The 16740-nt window shown below is 40.5% G+C and overlaps 1 non-coding gene across 1 annotated transcript; it reads right to left on the bottom strand.

The window, feature by feature from the left end:
* Positions 1 to 10609: 10609 nt before the first annotated feature.
* LOC148871715 (small nucleolar RNA R71) lies at positions 10610 to 10716 on the bottom strand. The gene has a single exon (XR_016108585.1). It is a non-coding gene; the product is annotated as a small nucleolar RNA R71 (small nucleolar RNA).
* Between the last annotated feature and the right edge of the window lie 6024 nt (positions 10717 to 16740).

Below are 16740 nucleotides of genomic sequence, written 5' to 3'. Positions count from 1 at the left end.
GGTAAAACCCTAACGGTGTTCCTTGACAACTGACACCGAATCGAAGATTCCCTTTCCCTAATGGAAGTCAAACACTTTTAGCTTCTTCCTTTCGAGACCTCGGGTTCTCTCCCTATAAATAGAGGTTTAACTCATAATGAGATCACCATTCTATCACCTAGAGCCTTTGGCATATCTCTTTGCCCTCGTCCTTCCATCGTCTTTCAAGGAGACCCCCATATGTAGACTTACCACCTTATTCACATTAGAATCTCTGGTTATTCCTTGATCACAAAGAATGGTCACCCATAGGATTAACCTTTCAACTATCCCCAAGGAATAGATCAATGAGTGGGAGAACATTGGCTTGGAAACCAGAGACCAAGTTAGACAGGAATCAGCCAAGTAAGTCGACATCGAAATCCTTTCCAGCAAGGTGTATGGTGTGTCCAGAAGCATGTCGTTAAGCACTTTGGAAAACCAGTTTAATATTTATAAAATTTTTCCGATTCTTAAACAAATACTAACGTAGTAAATGGGTGAGAACGAGTCGTATCCATAGGGAAGCGAGGGAAAAATTAATATACACTCAAATCTAGACAAGAGAACACAAGAGGGAAGTGTAGAAATATAAAAATTATTTAATTAAACTGAGAAAAATATAGAATTCAAACAATACTAAAAGTTAAAAGTGCAGAAACATAAATAAATTAACAAAAGAAATGAAATAAAAGTTTGTAATCTGATAAGAGGTAGCAGTCTCTGGATCTCTCCTTTGACCCTTGAACTTCTCGAGCTAGGCCTTCCATCTTAGGTGGCAATGGTAGTGTTGGCGAACTGCAAGTAGGAACCCCTAGGTGTCACGGGGCTAATCGGCGAGGCCCCGTACGACACTCGAGTGGGTCGAGTAAGCCTAAGAAAGCAAGCAAACACACAAAAAAGGCAACAAAGATGGCACACAAATTAGTAAAAAGGCACTTTATATTGCAATAGATGACAAGCACAAGCACACAATTCTGTGTTGAGGGGACCTCATGCTTAACCTTTACACCATCTTGGCACCTCTCAACTACCTACCTCCCCTCAAAGAGTAGCTTAAGCCTTTGGTGCTTTGACAAAAGATTACATGGAAATACTGGAAAATCATACTACATAATTACAATAATTCCATCAGCAATCCCCCTTACAAAAGACATATGAAGCCCCACCCCAGACGCACTAGACAACACTCTGATGGCATGTCGTGAGCATGGCAAAGGCACTTGATGTCACGAAAAAGTTGTCACTTGTGACAGTCTCCCCCACTCAATTCAGGCTTCGTTGTCTCTTGTATGCTTCTTGAGTCTACTACTGGTGAAGGAGGGTTCATCAGATGATCCACGAACTTCTTCACTTCCAAGGCCTAAGAAATTGCTTTGGGGATAGGTTTGTTGTTGCTGAGTGTGATGGGGAAACCTATGGCCAGGTCCTAAGTTGAGTCCTTGGATAGTGACTTGAAGGTAAGTGAAGTGTGGTTTAGTTTGGTTTGCAGTACTAGCTAAGGTAGGGATTGGAGCGAAAGATGAATCTAAGTCAAAAGGATGTTGGATATTAAGGGATGTTCCCTAAGGTTCTCTCCTCACAAGATTACTACGTGGACATAATGGAGGCCGAATGTTGGGATGGTTCCTAGAGCATGTGGGTGGCACTCTCTTCCCAGGATGGTAGGTATGGCTGATGTCGGAGTTGGCCTTGGGTCTTTTCTTTGGCCCATTGGTGGAGGGCGCTGGTGTCTTATGCTGCAGATGCAGCTTCTGTTGACACTGAGATGGCAGCAGCACTGTCTTCTTGCTGGAGATGTCATGATCAGTTCTTGTTGCAGTGACTGTTGTTGCTACTGCTGTGCTCCTCAGAGACTCTTGATATGGGGATGGAAGTTGGAGTTGAAAGGCCAAAACTTGCTTCTTCTTTGTGTCAATAGAAGTAATCATGTCGACCATGCAAGGTGACCACTCATCCATGATCAACAAGGTGTCGAGGTGAGGTGTTGGTGTGGCTTTAGCCCGTGTCAAGAATTCCATGCCAAGGACAACAACGAAGTCATCCAATTGTGCAACGGAGAAGTCAATCTTTTGATTCCAGGTGCCAACTCAGAGTCCAACTCGACGAGCCATCCCTTCAATGGGTTTGGCACTTGTATTGATAGCTTTGGGCCAGCCTGGCTCTCTTGGCCTCTGCAATGGATATAAAATTGTGAGTGGCCCCTGTGTCAACTAGGGCCTGGGTTGGCTTCCCACCAAGGTATATGTCGACGTACCTCAGTCCTCTCTTGACTGAGGTGGGCTATTTGGAGGTAGCCCCTTTTTTCACCATGGAATTGAAAAGTTGTAGGGCACCCACTCTTGGCGCCTAGGTACTCCATTCCCCTCACTCTGCTCATCATCACTTAGTTTGGCAATGAGGGCATTCAACTTCGCTCGCTTTGGGCAATTCCTAGTCAAGTGATCCTCCCCACAAATGTAGCAAGTGGGAGGACGGCTAGGTCTCCCTTGATATCTGTTGTTGTAGTGGCTTCAACTTCCTTGTGGTTGCTTCCCTTTGTGGTGCTCGACTGATTTGTGGTTGAAGGGCTACTTCTCCTTTGGGGAGCCTCGGGCCCACTCGAAGTCAAAGCACATCGAGAGGAAGTACCATGTACTGTGGGAGATCGTTGGTAGAGGGGACGTCCTAATTCAGAAGGTAGCGTCAGCGAATAATGTGGCAGACCCATTAACTAAGCCACTCACACAGAAGGTGTTTGAGAAACACGTGGAAAGTATGGGACTCTGGCTTGTACCAGATTGGACATAAGTGCAAGTGGGAGCTATTGGATAGTTTTTGTATGCCCTTAACTTCAATCAGTTCTGATGTACTTTTGATATTTAATGTAAATAACATGTTTGATTCATGTTATCTGGTATACTTTTGTGTAAAACCCTAAAACTGGACACTTAATGAGACTTGTGTTAGTTTTAAATGTTCATAGCCATTGGATAAGTTTGGGTAGATTTATCCTGTCAAGGCTAACACTGGTGTGCTGCCAACTGTTGGGGTGGCTTGTCTCAGCCGCCAGGGTGAGACCCAAGGCACACACAGTGTGGGATTACTTGAACCCTTGAACCGGACCAGATTTCCAGTATTTCTCTAGACCTTAGACCTTGGAGATTGATGGGCAAAACTGGAAAGTTACAACTGGCCCCTAGACCCGATTATGGTACTACACTAGGTGTCGAATTGGGTTGTCTTTGATATGCCAATCAGTGAGATCTTTAGCGGGGGTCAAAACCTAGGTATGTTGGGATAGTCTGAGAATTCATCTGAGTGGGTGATCATAGCAACGGGATCAGCCCCTTTGTCCGACAAAGGTAATGATTGGGGATGCACTCTCTCTGATGGAAACCAAACTGCTGGCAGTTGATTTCAATCATTGAAATTTTGTTTTGCAAAATTTATATATATGATATATAGATATATATGGTTTCAAAATGTTTGCAAATGGTTTTAAATCCTGAGATCCATGTGAGTAGAGACTGCAACACTATTCCTTACAGTCGAGGGAGAGGTCCTCTCCTGTCGAGCAGTGCTTGATCATTATGGGTTGAGAGGTTAAGTGTAAGGCCATTTAGGATAATACCTGATGGGCTTATATTGCATTTGCCCACAATCCCTAGGTTTTTATAAGATGGCTTGGCCCAAGGACCACTTAGTGTAAGTGTTGGGCCCCATAGGGTCCATATGATGGGCTCATGGGGTTCACTGGGTTTTCTAGTGAATTCGGCTAGGCCTTATAACAGAGGCTGGGCTGAACCCATGTGGCTGGTATGCAGATCAATGCTTGGGTCCCATGCAATACAAAGAAGCCCAACTGGGTAGCAGTTTGGAAGACTATTGAGCACTTGATTCTTATTGGGCCTAAATTACATTTCAAACTGGGCTGATTTGATCAATCACTAAAAGGGGGCGGATCTGAGATTAGGATGAGCCCCAAAACTTGTTTAATCTATAGATAAGATTAAGAAGAGTCCTAATCCAAATACACATTTGGGTAAGGACAACTCCTGATATGATTAGGAGGTTTTCTTAAACATTAAGCAAGTGGAGGAAACCCTAATTTCAAATTACTTGAATTCGATCCCTAGAGAAGAAATAGCAGTTCACCACCTTCTTCTCTAGCATTCTCCCCTAGCACCAACCACCATCTTTTCTACCAGTTCGAGTACTCAATTTGAGAAAATCAAGAAAGGTTCTTGATTGTATGTGTGGTGCTCACAGTATTTCATCGAGTTCTTCAGAAGAACCTGGTTCGTGGGACGAACACTGCTGGTTTGGCTCCTCCATCACAGTGTCATCTTCAGTGGGAGCTGATCTTGGTGTCTTCTATGGGTGTAAACACCAACTTTTGGAGATATTACTTTTCTAGATCTTGTATAATCACTCCCTTATCTTTTGGTCAAATTTGGTCTGTTTTGGTTCAAGTAGAATCCTTGAATATGATTCTAAAATCAGGCAATGTGATTCCCAGTTAGAAGGAAGGTAGGAAATTTTTGAAATTTGCCCACCCATTCCACAACAGTTTTGGCATCCATATGATGGATCCTACCATCCCTTTCAGCAACATTGTTCCTTGCAGCCGAGGGAGAGGTCCTCTCTTGTTGAGCAGTGTTTGATCATTATGGGCTGAGAGGTTAAGTGTAAGACCATTGGGGGTAATACCTGATGGGCTAATCTTGCATCTGCCCATAGTTCCTAGGATTTTATAAGGTGACTTGGCCCAGGGACCACTTAGTGTAAGTGTTGGGCCCGTTAAGAGCCCATGGTGATGGGCTCTGGGGTTCACTACCCATAACATTGAATTCGGCCAGGCCTTGTAACAGAGGCTAGGCTGAACCCATATGGCTGATGTGTAGATCAATGTTTGGGTCCCACACCATACAAAGAAGCCCAACTGGGCAGCAGTTTAGACCATTTCAAACTAGTCTAATTTGATTAGTTAAAGAGAGGGGCAGATCTAGGTTTGGATCAGTGAATAGAATATGGAGTTATCCTGTCCACTCAAAGAGTCTAGATCCAAATAGAGATTTGGATCTGGAAGCCTCCTAATGAGATTAGGAGAGCTGATCTAATCTGCAGAAAAGATAAGGATCTATCCTTATCACTTAAAGAGAGTCTGGATTCAAATAAGGATTTGAACAAGGAAACTCCTAATGGGATTAGGAGCTGATCTCTTTAAGTCTATCAAAGGAGGAGGGGGTGAACCATTCAATTTATCTCATCACATCAGATCTTAGATCACACAGAGAGAGGACAACAACAATGTGACTGCGCCATCTTCCCTCTATGTTCTCCTCTAGTTGTTGCCAATTGCTAGTTCGATCTCCATACTTGTAGGAGCGATCAAGAAAAGTTCTTGATATCAGTCTTTGGAGAAAGGCTGATTTGAAGTTGTGCTCATAGCCTCCATCAAATTCTTGCTGAAGGATTCGGTTCTTGGGAAGAACACTGTTGATTCTGCTCCACCCTAAACTGTGTCATATTCAGTGGGTGCAGTATTTTGAGATTTCTTTGGGCGTGAACACCTTCATTGGATGATACTATTTCTTCGTATCAGGTATCTTCCTCTCCTACCTTTTGGTTTCAGATCTGGTTCGGTTCTTGGTTCAAGATTGATCATTGAAAATGCAGATTTTCTAAAACATGGAATGTGATTCCTAGATGGGAAAAAGAGAAATTTTTGAAATTTTGCCCAACCTACCTACAAGGTTCGGCCATTCATATGATGGATCTCTCATCCCTTCACTTCACACACCCCCATCGGGTGTATCTTTGTCCCTATCAATCCTCATAACATCCACACATACTTCTGTAGTCTTTAGACCACCACCTCAACCAACAGCCCTATCCCACCAATCATCAGTTCAAGGGTGTTCATCTGGTGCACTTATAATGGCTAAGAAACCTCTTATCATTTTGGCCCCACTTCATATATAACTCCATTCTATGCATCATCTTCCAAGCCAGCATTACACATATTATCACCTGCTCCAGCCCAAATGGCTCAAAATGGCTAACCATCCTAGAAGAAGGAGAAAAGGGTCCTCACCCATTTAACGTGCCTTCATAGTTAACTATTACCCTTCCTTGTTTTGAAGGGATACCTTCGACTACTGACCTGCAAACCTCTACAGGAGCCCACACCTAGAAATTGTGATGAAAATGTTCATATGACTATCACTAGGGACTAGGACATACAACTGATCATTGTTGGCAACTAAAGTTTGCTATTCAAGATCTCGTTGATGGAGGTGTATTTGATTCAACCAGGGAAATTCTAGACATCACACCACCAATGCCTAAGAATCTAATTCGTTAGAAGATCTCATCAGTTTTGTTTTGTTGAATTAAGACCTTTTCTTAGTTAGTTATTCCTTTCTGTTCCGCTTCTATCTTTTATAACTTGGGAAATGAACATAATCACTAAACAACTCATCTTTTGCATTAGTGAAAGTTTTTACTTAGTTGTTTCATTTTGTTGTTCTTCCTTTTGTGCTTCCAATAAAACAATAAGTTTTAATAAGGGGACTCACCAAATTTGGAAATAGATAAAATCTCCACTTCCCTTTAGGAGGATTGTGCGAGCATGACTATCTTGAATCACAGACTTGGAATAAGCCTCAAAGGCATAACCATGTGAAATAATGATTAATGATCAAAAGTCCATGGCTAGAAACACCTTAAGGGTAGGCAATCCTATCAAACCAAAATAGTAATATCCATTCACAAGTTTATTCATAGATAAACCTACCATTGATAGCTAAAATTAGGGCAATTGATGAACTTACAATTTATCTATAATTTTTGAGGACTTTAGCATGGATTTTTATACCGGTTTTATTAATTTTTGCCTTAATTTAGCTTGATTGCAAGAAAGATTTCAGGGGGAGCCAAATCAACAAAAAGAAGGCAAAAGCAAGGAAAAGAAAACCCAAAATTTATCAAGTTCAGCCCGGCCCAGCCATGAGAGCAAGAGAATTTCATTCGGCCCAAGAAAAGCAAGTGAAATTCTTTGGAAAATCCAAGGGAAGAAGCCTAGCAAGAAGGAAATTTTGGCCCAGCCCATTTTTAGCCCAAATAACAGCCTAGAGTGTAGCCCACATGAGCTCAAAAGCAAGCTAAGTTGTAGCCCAAATAGCAGCCCAAAGGGAGCTAGGGGCGGCAACTTCTAAGTGTTTCTTGAAGAGAAGGAGGGAGCACTCTAGAAGGTTCATGAGGGGTGTAATACACCCCATTCTAGAGGCTTCAAGAAGGGGCAAGAGCCCCCTTGAAAAACTATATAAGGAGGCCTCTAGGAGGGGAGAAAGTTGTTCAATTGCTTGAGAGAAAGGCTCTCCCACTCTTAGAGGTTCGGCCACCTTGAGAGAAGAGAAGAGAAGAAGGCTAGGCGCAAGGAAGAAGAAGAAGAAGGGCTGAAGGAAGTTCAAGACAAGCAAGATAGAAGAAGAAGGTGAGTTTGAATTGAGGGTTTGTGATTCAAAGATCTTTTGTAATAAATCATTTGTAGTTTCATTCTCTTTTGATTTGAATTCAGTTTCTTAGTTATATGTTCTTTCTTCTTTCTCCTTGTTTCCATTCTTCCTTGATGTATTTCAGCTTGTAAAATTTCAGTTCAGCAATCTAATTCTTTTTGATTCATTCAAATGGTCATGCATTGTACTTGAAGTTTCTTGAATAAGGGTGCGATTGTAGATTAATTCGGCCAACTAACCTTCAAAACTCAGATCTGAATTCTCAGATCTGAGATTGCAAGATCTGAATTGCTTGAAAGAGAATTCAGATCTGCAAATTTCAGATTGGGCGTATTAATCTACAGCTTGGAATTCCTAGAGTGCTTGAGAGAGACTCTAGGAATTCAGATCTACTATTCAATAACTGAATTGAGTGCAAGGTTAGAGATAACTTGCACAATTCAGTTGGTGATCAATTCAGATTTGAATTGATGCCTTAGAAGTGTTTGAAGAAATGCATGCATGGGGATTAGATTCTTGCTAGAGATAGAAGAACCGTCACTCATGCATAGGATGAACATGCGCTTGAGAGAGGCTGTTCATGACCTTGGGGTTTCACCAAACCAAGGCTCAATCATGATTCATTCGAATGATCCAAATTGATAGATTGCTGAATTCTGAGATTGACATTTACTGCTTACTCTTCTAACCTGATTTAAAGGCAATTGGACCAATGATTTAGATAGATTTTAATTTAGGATTTCTTAGCTTTCATTAGAGTTTGGATTTATTTGTTGATCAGATAAAAAGTGCTCAATTTAGTATTGGTAATTGTTTCCTAAATCCTCGTGGGAATGATACTTCACTCTCTACTTTATTACTTGAACGACTAGTGCACTTGCTAGTGTCACAATGAGCAACACATCAAGTTTTTGGCGCCGTTGCCGGGGATTTAGAGAAACAATATTAGGAAACATTGAACATTCTTAATCTGATCTCATTCAGCATTGCATTCATAGTTGGGTTAATTTGCTAACTTTTTCATTTCAGCTTGGACTGCAACTGTTGTACTACTGTAGTTATGTTTCTTCTTTCTTAAGTAGATTACTTTCTTTTTCTGGTTTCAGTTTCATTTTAATAAAGGCATATTTGATTTCTATTCAATCTTGATGTTGTTCCCTTCAAAAAGAAAAAAAAAAAAAGAAAAAATTCACATAAACATGAGTGTTGCAGATCTGAGTTGCATTCGGCACTCAGATCAGCAGATTTCAGATCTGCAGCACTCAGCCGAAAAGAGTTGCTTGTGTTTCAGACTTTATTATTATTTTTTCTTTCATTACAAAAAGAAAAAAAAACAAATGAAAAAAAAAGGGGAGATCTTTTGAACAACAAGAGGAGCAATTGAGAATTCGGATCAGAATTCAGATTTGAATTCAGATCTTAATTCTGCTATTGCAGATCTGCAACAGTTCAGATCTGAGTTCACCACCCCAATTCACCCTAGGGCACTTCTGCTATTCCCCAAAAACAATTTGGTAGCAATAACTGAAGGTAAGGCAATTGAGAATTCAAATCCAAACTCAGACTTGAGTTTAGATCTGAATTCTGCTGTTACAGATCTGCTCAGTTCAGATCTGAATTCCTCTGAACTCAGATCTGAACCGATGCAAGTTTGAGGTGAATTGGGTGCCATCACTACCCCAATCCACCCTATGATACATCCAACCTGCCTCAAGGGTGAATGGATAGCAAGGAATGAGAGAAATTCAAATCTGAAATGCAGTTGATATGATGTGAGGACTGAACTGATACAGAGCATACTATGAATTCTGGGTGGACTGAATTCTTGGCTTTACCCACTTGTAACCGAGCTACATTAGCTAAGGAGGTGTATGTTTGGATTGAATAATTGTTATGCCTAAGATATTTAAGAAAAATTAGCACTTTCCAAGTATTTCTATTAGCATTCAGATCTGTAGCAGGGCTGCTATAGTGCAACAGTTAGCTGACCTGATTTCAGATTTCTACAAAAGTTGTATGGACCGAATAGCTTGCAATACCAAACATTGCAGACCCAATTTTCAGGTCTTAGCAAGTGTTTGATATGCATCAGCTATACAGGTTTGAGCTTCAATTGTAAAGTTTAAAATCTTTAACCCAAGCCTAACTCAAGACTGGTTTTAGTTTATTTCAGATCCTTTTAAATTATTATTTTTTTTTTCAGATCAGATCTGATTTCAGCCCTAAAGCATCATAGAATTGATTCCAACCTTAATGGATGTATATTGTAGTGTATACCAATGAGTGTGTATGAGATATACAGCTCAGATCTGAATTATTATTTATTAATTTCTCTAGACTAACAATACCAAAGACTTGTAGATCTGAACTCAGATCTAAATTGGGTCCGAATTCAGATGTTGCAATCGATGGATGTAGATAAAGGAACCTTGAATAAGATGATTGGTTTAAATCTGCTTTTAGTATAATCGGCTTCATTTATTCATGATAGGATGTAGGTTTTGTATTCCAATACTTCACTTTACATTTTCAGTGTGATAAAATTAGTTATTTATTTTCTTTTGTGAATATTGGCATTTTTATTGCTTTGACTTTAACAGTTTATGACAAGCAGACCTGAACTGGAAGAGATCCTTTACGACCTGGAGATTGAACGGACTCTCCGTGTCCGTTTGAGAGCTGCTAAGCAAGTCAGACAAGAAGCACAAGAAATGGCTGAACAAAGAACTATGATGGATTATGCCAAGCCCACCCTCACCGGGACTGTCTCTAGCATTATCAGGCCAACTATTGCTGCCAATAACTTCGAAATTAAACCGGCCATAATCCAAATGATACAAAATATGGTTCAGTTTTGTGGTATGGCCCATGAGGATCCGAATGCCCATATTGCTAACTTCTTGAAAATCTGTGACACCTTCAAACACAATGGGGTAAGTGATGATGCCATCCGGCTGAGGTTATTCCCATTTTCTTTGAAGGATAAAGCCAAAGCTTGGTTGAACTCATTACCGGCAGGATCTATAGCCACATGGGACGAAATGGCCAGTCGTTTTCTCTCTAAATATTTTCCCCCTTCTAAAACTGCTAAAATGAGGAATGACATCACTACTTTTTTCCAGCAAGAGGGGAAATCTTTATATGAGTCATGGGAACGATACAAGGAGCTGTTAAGGAGAGTTCCTCACCATGGCCTCCCCATTTGGCTGCAAGTGCAGACTTTCTATAATGGTCTTACTGACTCAAATAAGACCATATTAGATGCTGCAGCCGGAGGATCCATAAATAATAAAACTCCTGAGGTTGCCCATGCACTTATTGAGGAAATGGCAGCCAACAACTATCAATGGCATTCGGAAAGGACTCAAACTAGGAAGCAGCAAGGCTTGCATAATGTTGACACTTATACAGCACTAGCTGCACAAATAGGAGCACTCAGTAAAAAAATAGATGAAATGCAGATAGCTGCCATGCATGTGCAGCCTCTTAATTGTGAATTGTGTGGGGGAGGCCACATCAGTACAGACTGCTAAGTTGGCAATCAGTTCAGACCATCTACTGAACAAGTTGACAATGTCAGCAATTCGTCAAGACAGTAGGGTTACCAGAGTCACCATACTTTTCATCCAGGATGGAGGGGACATTCAAACCAGTCCTGGCCAAATCAGCATATTTCCAAGCTGTTCCACCAGACTTATCATCAGCCTGAACCAAAATCCAATTTGGAGGAACTGATGACAAAATTTATAGCAGGTGCAGAAACTAGGTTCCAGAACCAGGAAGCCTCAATCAAAAACCTGGAAAACCAAGTGGGGCAATCGGCACAATTAATCTCTTCCAGATTGTCGGGAACTCTTCCAAGCAACACTGAAGTGAATCCACGAGAGCAGGTGCAAGCTATTACCTTAACAAGTGGAAAAGAGTTGCCTAAGGTAGAAAAGAAGAATTGGGCTGAACCCAAGGCAAAAACAAGCCTTGGGACCGGACAACAGAAGACGGAACAACCAGAAGCACAACAAGGGATGCACCAACAACCACAAGTTCCATTCCCTAACAGGCTGAAGCAACAAAAATTGGAGAAGGAATTTGGTAAGTTTCTTGAAATATTTAAAAGTTTACATATTAATATTCCTTTTGCTGATGCTTTAGCCCAGATGCCACACTATGCAAGGTTTTTGAAGGAATTATTGGCAAACAAAAGGAAACTGGGAGATGTGGCTACAGTTGCATTAAATGAGGAATGTTCTACTATCCTTCTGAACAAGCTGCCTCAGAAACTCAAAGATCCAGGGAGTTTCACTATTCCTTGTACCATTGGCAGTTTAAAAATTGAAAAAGCTTTATGTGACCTGGGAGCTAGCATCAATTTAATGCCATATTCTATCTTCAAGAAATTGGGGTTGAATGAACCCCAACCCACTAGAGTGGCATTACAATTGGCTGATAGATCCATTAGACATCCTAGGGGGATCATAGAAGATGTGTTAGTTAAAGTTGATAAATTCATTTTTCCAGTTGATTTCATTGTGTTAGACATGCAAGAAGATGTGGAGGTCCCGCTTATCCTAGGGAGACCTTTCCTGGCTACCGGGAAAGCAATGATTGATGTCCAACAAGGACAACTCAGCCTTAGGATACAAGATGAGGAGATAATTTTTAAAATGTCTGATGCTATGAAACATGCACCCTCTAGTGATGATTCTTGTTTTATGATTGATGCCATTGAATTGACAATTGATGAATGCTTCCAGGTAAGTAGAATAACTGATCCTCTTGAACTCTGCCTCTAGCAGGGAGAACTTGAAGAAGCAGAAAATGAAAAAATAAACCTCATGATAGCATACCTGAACGATAAGCCTCAATTCAAGGGAAAGGGGTTTCTTAAATTAGAGAACTTAGGCAAATTGCCCGGACCATCAGGTAAGCCAACACCCCAAGAACCCCCCACCCTTGAACTGAAGAAATTACCATCCCATTTAGAGTATGCTTTCCTTGAGGAACCATCAGATCTCCCCGTGATAATTTCCGCAGCGCTGAATCCCTTACAAAGAGAAAAATTATTAAGAGTGCTGTGGGAACACAAAAATGCTATAGCTTGGAAGGTAGAAGATATCAAAGGCATTAATCCATCAATCTGCACTCACAGAATTTTGATGGAAGAGGACAGCAAGCCTTCCGTTCAGCCCCAAAGGCGCATGAACCCCAACATGAAAGAAGTGGTAAAGGATGAAATAATTAAGTTGTTAGATGCTGGGATCATTTATCCTATTTCTGATAGTTCTTGGGTAAGCCCTGTGCAAGTTGTGCCCAAAAAAGGGGGTACGACTGTTGTTCCAAATGAGAAAAATGAACTCATCCCTACTAGAACCTTTACCGGATGGCGTGTGTGTATTGACTATAGAAAATTAAATGAAGCCACCCGGAAGGACCATTTCCCTCTCCCATTTATGGATCAAATGTTGGAGAGGCTAGCCGGGCATGAGTATTATTGTTTCTTGGATGGATATTCAGGGTATAACCAGATACCAATTGCACCAGAAGATCAAGAAAAGACCACTTTTACTTGCCCATATGGAACCTTTGCATACCGAAGGATGCCCTTTGGGTTATGCAATGCCCCAACAACCTTTCAGCGATGTATGATGTCTATATTTTCTGATATGGTTGAAAAATTTATTGAGATCTTCATGGATGATTTTTTAGTTTTTGGCTCTTCGTTTGATGTTTGAATAATCTGGAACAGGTGCTTACTAGATGTAAAGAAACACATCTTGTGTTAAATTGGGAGAAATGTCATTTTATGGTGCAAGAAGGCATAGTGCTTGGACACAAGATCTCTCAAAGAGGTATAGAAGTCGACAAGGCCAAGGTGGAGGCAATTGAAAAATTGCCAACCCCAACATCTGTTCGTTCTTTGAGAAGTTTCTTAGGACATGTCGGATTCTATAGAAGGTTTATTAAAGATTTCTCAAAAATTTCCAAGCCATTATCTACCTTGCTTCAGAAAGAAGTGCCTTTTGAATTTTCAACTGAATGTCTTCATGCTTTCAACATCTTGAAAGACAAATTGATCCATGCACCTATCATGGTAGCACCAGATTGGACCCTCCCATTTGAATTGATGTGTGATGCGAGTGATTTTGCTATAGGAGCTGTTTTAGGACAAAGAATGAACAAACATTTTCAGCCAATTTACTATGCTAGCAGAACCTTGACTGGACCCCAACTCAATTACACCACCACAGAAAAGGAGCTGTTAGCAGTAATATTTGCACTTGATAAGTTTCGTTCATATCTGATATTATCCAAGGTTGTTGTCCACACAGATCACTCGGCATTAAGGCACTTGCTTACCAAGCAAAACTCAAAACCAAGACTGATCAGGTGGATCCTTTTATTGCAAGAGTTTGACATTGAGATTAGAGACCTGAAGGGTGCTGCAAACCTGGCTGCTGACCATCTCTCCCGGTTGGACACGGTATGCTCAAAAGAGGAGATAACCAGCAACATTCGAGAAGAATTTCCGGATGAGCAGTTGTACTCAATACAGAAATACTCATATCCTTGGTATGCTGATTTTGCTAATTATCTAGCTGCACAAGTCCTTCCTCCTAACCTTTCATATCAACAGAAAAAGAAATTCTTTTCTGATGTAAAATACTATCTGTGGGAGGAACCCTTTTTGTATAAATTGTGTGCAGATCAGATCATAAGGAGATGTGTCCCCGAGGAGGAGATGGAGTCGGTACTCCAATTTTGCCATGATAAATAAGCAGGAGGTCATTTTGGTGCTAGTCGCACTGTAGCCAAGGTTTTGCAATCAGGTTTTTATTGGCCCACACTTTTCAAAGATGCCCATCGGTATGTGTCCACATGTGACAAATGCCAAAGATCGGGAAACATTTCCCGACGGAATGAAATGCCCCTTTCCAAAATTTTAATCTGTGAAATCTTTGATGTTTGGGGTATAGATTTCATGGGACCTTTCCCGAATTCTTTTGGGAATAAGTACATCCTCGTTGCAGTTGACTATGTATCCAAATGGGTAGAAGCCATGGCTTTACCCACAAATGACTCAAGAAGGGTGGTACACTTCCTAAAGAAGCTATTCTCCCGATTTGGCACTCCGCGAGCTATAATTAGTGATAGGGAAACTCACTTCTGCAATAGCCAATTTGAGAGGTTATGCAGAAATATGGAATTACACATAAATTAGCTACCCCTTATCACCCTCAAACCATTGGCCAAGTGGAGTTGGCTAACAGGGAACTCAAAAGAATTCTGGAAAAGACCGTAGCATCCGCCAGAAAAGATTGGTCCATCAAATTAGATGATGCATTATGGGCATACAGAACTGCATTTAAGACACCCATTGGCATGTCCCCCTACAGATTGGTCTTTGGTAAAGCATGCCATTTACCAGTTAAATTGGAACACAAGGCCTATTGGGCTCTTAAATTCTTAAATTTTGACATTCAGGCCACAGGGGCTAAAAGGCGGTTGCAATTGAATGAATTGGATGAATTCAGACTTACCACCTATGAGAATGCCAAAGTTTATAAAGAAAGAATAAAAAACTGGCATGATAAGAACTTGCTGAGACGGGACTTTTATGTAGGCCAACAGGTATTGTTATATAAATCCCGTCTCCGCTTGTTTCTAGGTAAGCTGAGATCCAGGTGATCTGGACCCTTTACCATTTCACAGGTTTTTCCCCATGGGGCTATAGAACTCACCCACCCGGTTCAGGGCACGTTTAAAGTAAATGGTCAGCGCCAGAAACCATATTTAATGGGCAGTACTGTACCCCCTCCATCCACTGTTTATCTAGATAACCAATAATCTCTTATGCTTGCTCATGAACAAATTAAGGAATCTTTTTGTCATTTATCTTTTTAGAATATTAGTTAGTAAAATAAAGATCTTTTTCTCAAAATTCCAATTCTTTAAGGACTCAGTTCATCATTTTCTTTTCTTCAGTTTGCTTTAGCAAGTGTGACTCCCTAACACTAGGAACATTGAGGACAATGTTCATCTCAAGTGTGGGGGAGTGAGCTCGAGGTTAGGGTATGGGGGCTGAAACCATGCACCTCATTCACCCCAACACACATATGCAGGCAATGACATAACCAAAAAAATAAAAAATAAAAAAAAGACTGAAACCCCTCAAGTTCATTACTATTTATTTGATGATTTTTAAGAAGGAATTCAATGAGTTGAGGGAGACTGATGTACTTGTTAAGTTTTTATTCTTGTGAATGACCCAATTTGATATATGCATGAGAAAAGGGGAGCTGAATATGCTTTTCAGCATGACTAGCCCTAACTATCTTCATGTGTATGGAAGCCCTTGATTTCATGGTTAATGGTCAAGAGAGCTAGTGCACATCTAAAGTGCTAATTCTTGAGGTTCAATAATTGAAAAGAAGGACAAAAGCCCAAATTGACTCCGCTATTTTGAGTTGAATAGTAAAACTAGCAGCTCAGAACATGAGTCCTACCTCAAGTAAGTGACCAGTGTGAGATGGAGCATAAGATGCACTCACACCAAAAAAAAAAAAAAGGAGAGAAAAATGTGTGAGATGGAGCATAAAATGCACTCACACCCAAAAAAAAAAAAAAAAAAAAAAAAAAAAAAAAAAAGAGAAGAAGAAAAGGGTGAGATGGAGCATAAGATGCACTCACCCTTAGAAATAAGTAATTGTGGTGACAACCGAGGTTCAAAGGGGCACTCTAAAGTTGAACTCTCATTGAGATTTAGTTACAGATGTGAAACTTAGTGAAATTTGATTATTAACCTTGACAATTAAGGAGCTGATTTATATATGAATTAGAGTGAAGGCTAGACTATGATGAAATTCATATTCTCCTTTCCTTGGATCTGATACATATCTTAAATGGTAATTTACAAGAATAAGAGTTGAGCACTTACAAAAGTTCCCCGACTACTCAATGCATTTCTATCTTAAAAAGTTCACCAGGTAAATGGTGTGAACAGAAGGGGGGAATGTTAAGTTTATGGCTGATGTCTTTGCTTGAGGACAAGCAAAAGCTTAAGTATGGGGGTATTTGATGAACTTACAATTTATCTATAATTTTTGAGGACTTTAGCATGGATTTTTATGCCGGTTTTATTAATTTTTGCCTTAATTTAGCTTGATTGCAAGAAAGATTTCAGGGGGATCCAAATCAACAAAAAGAAGGCAAAAGCAAGGAAAAG

This window comes from Nelumbo lutea, chromosome 2 (genome assembly GCF_056320005.1).
Source record: "Nelumbo lutea isolate HS-2025 chromosome 2, American lotus-T2T, whole genome shotgun sequence".
NCBI classification, from domain to species: domain Eukaryota; kingdom Viridiplantae; phylum Streptophyta; class Magnoliopsida; order Proteales; family Nelumbonaceae; genus Nelumbo; species Nelumbo lutea.
This window is presented reverse-complemented; position numbering and strand designations above follow the sequence as displayed.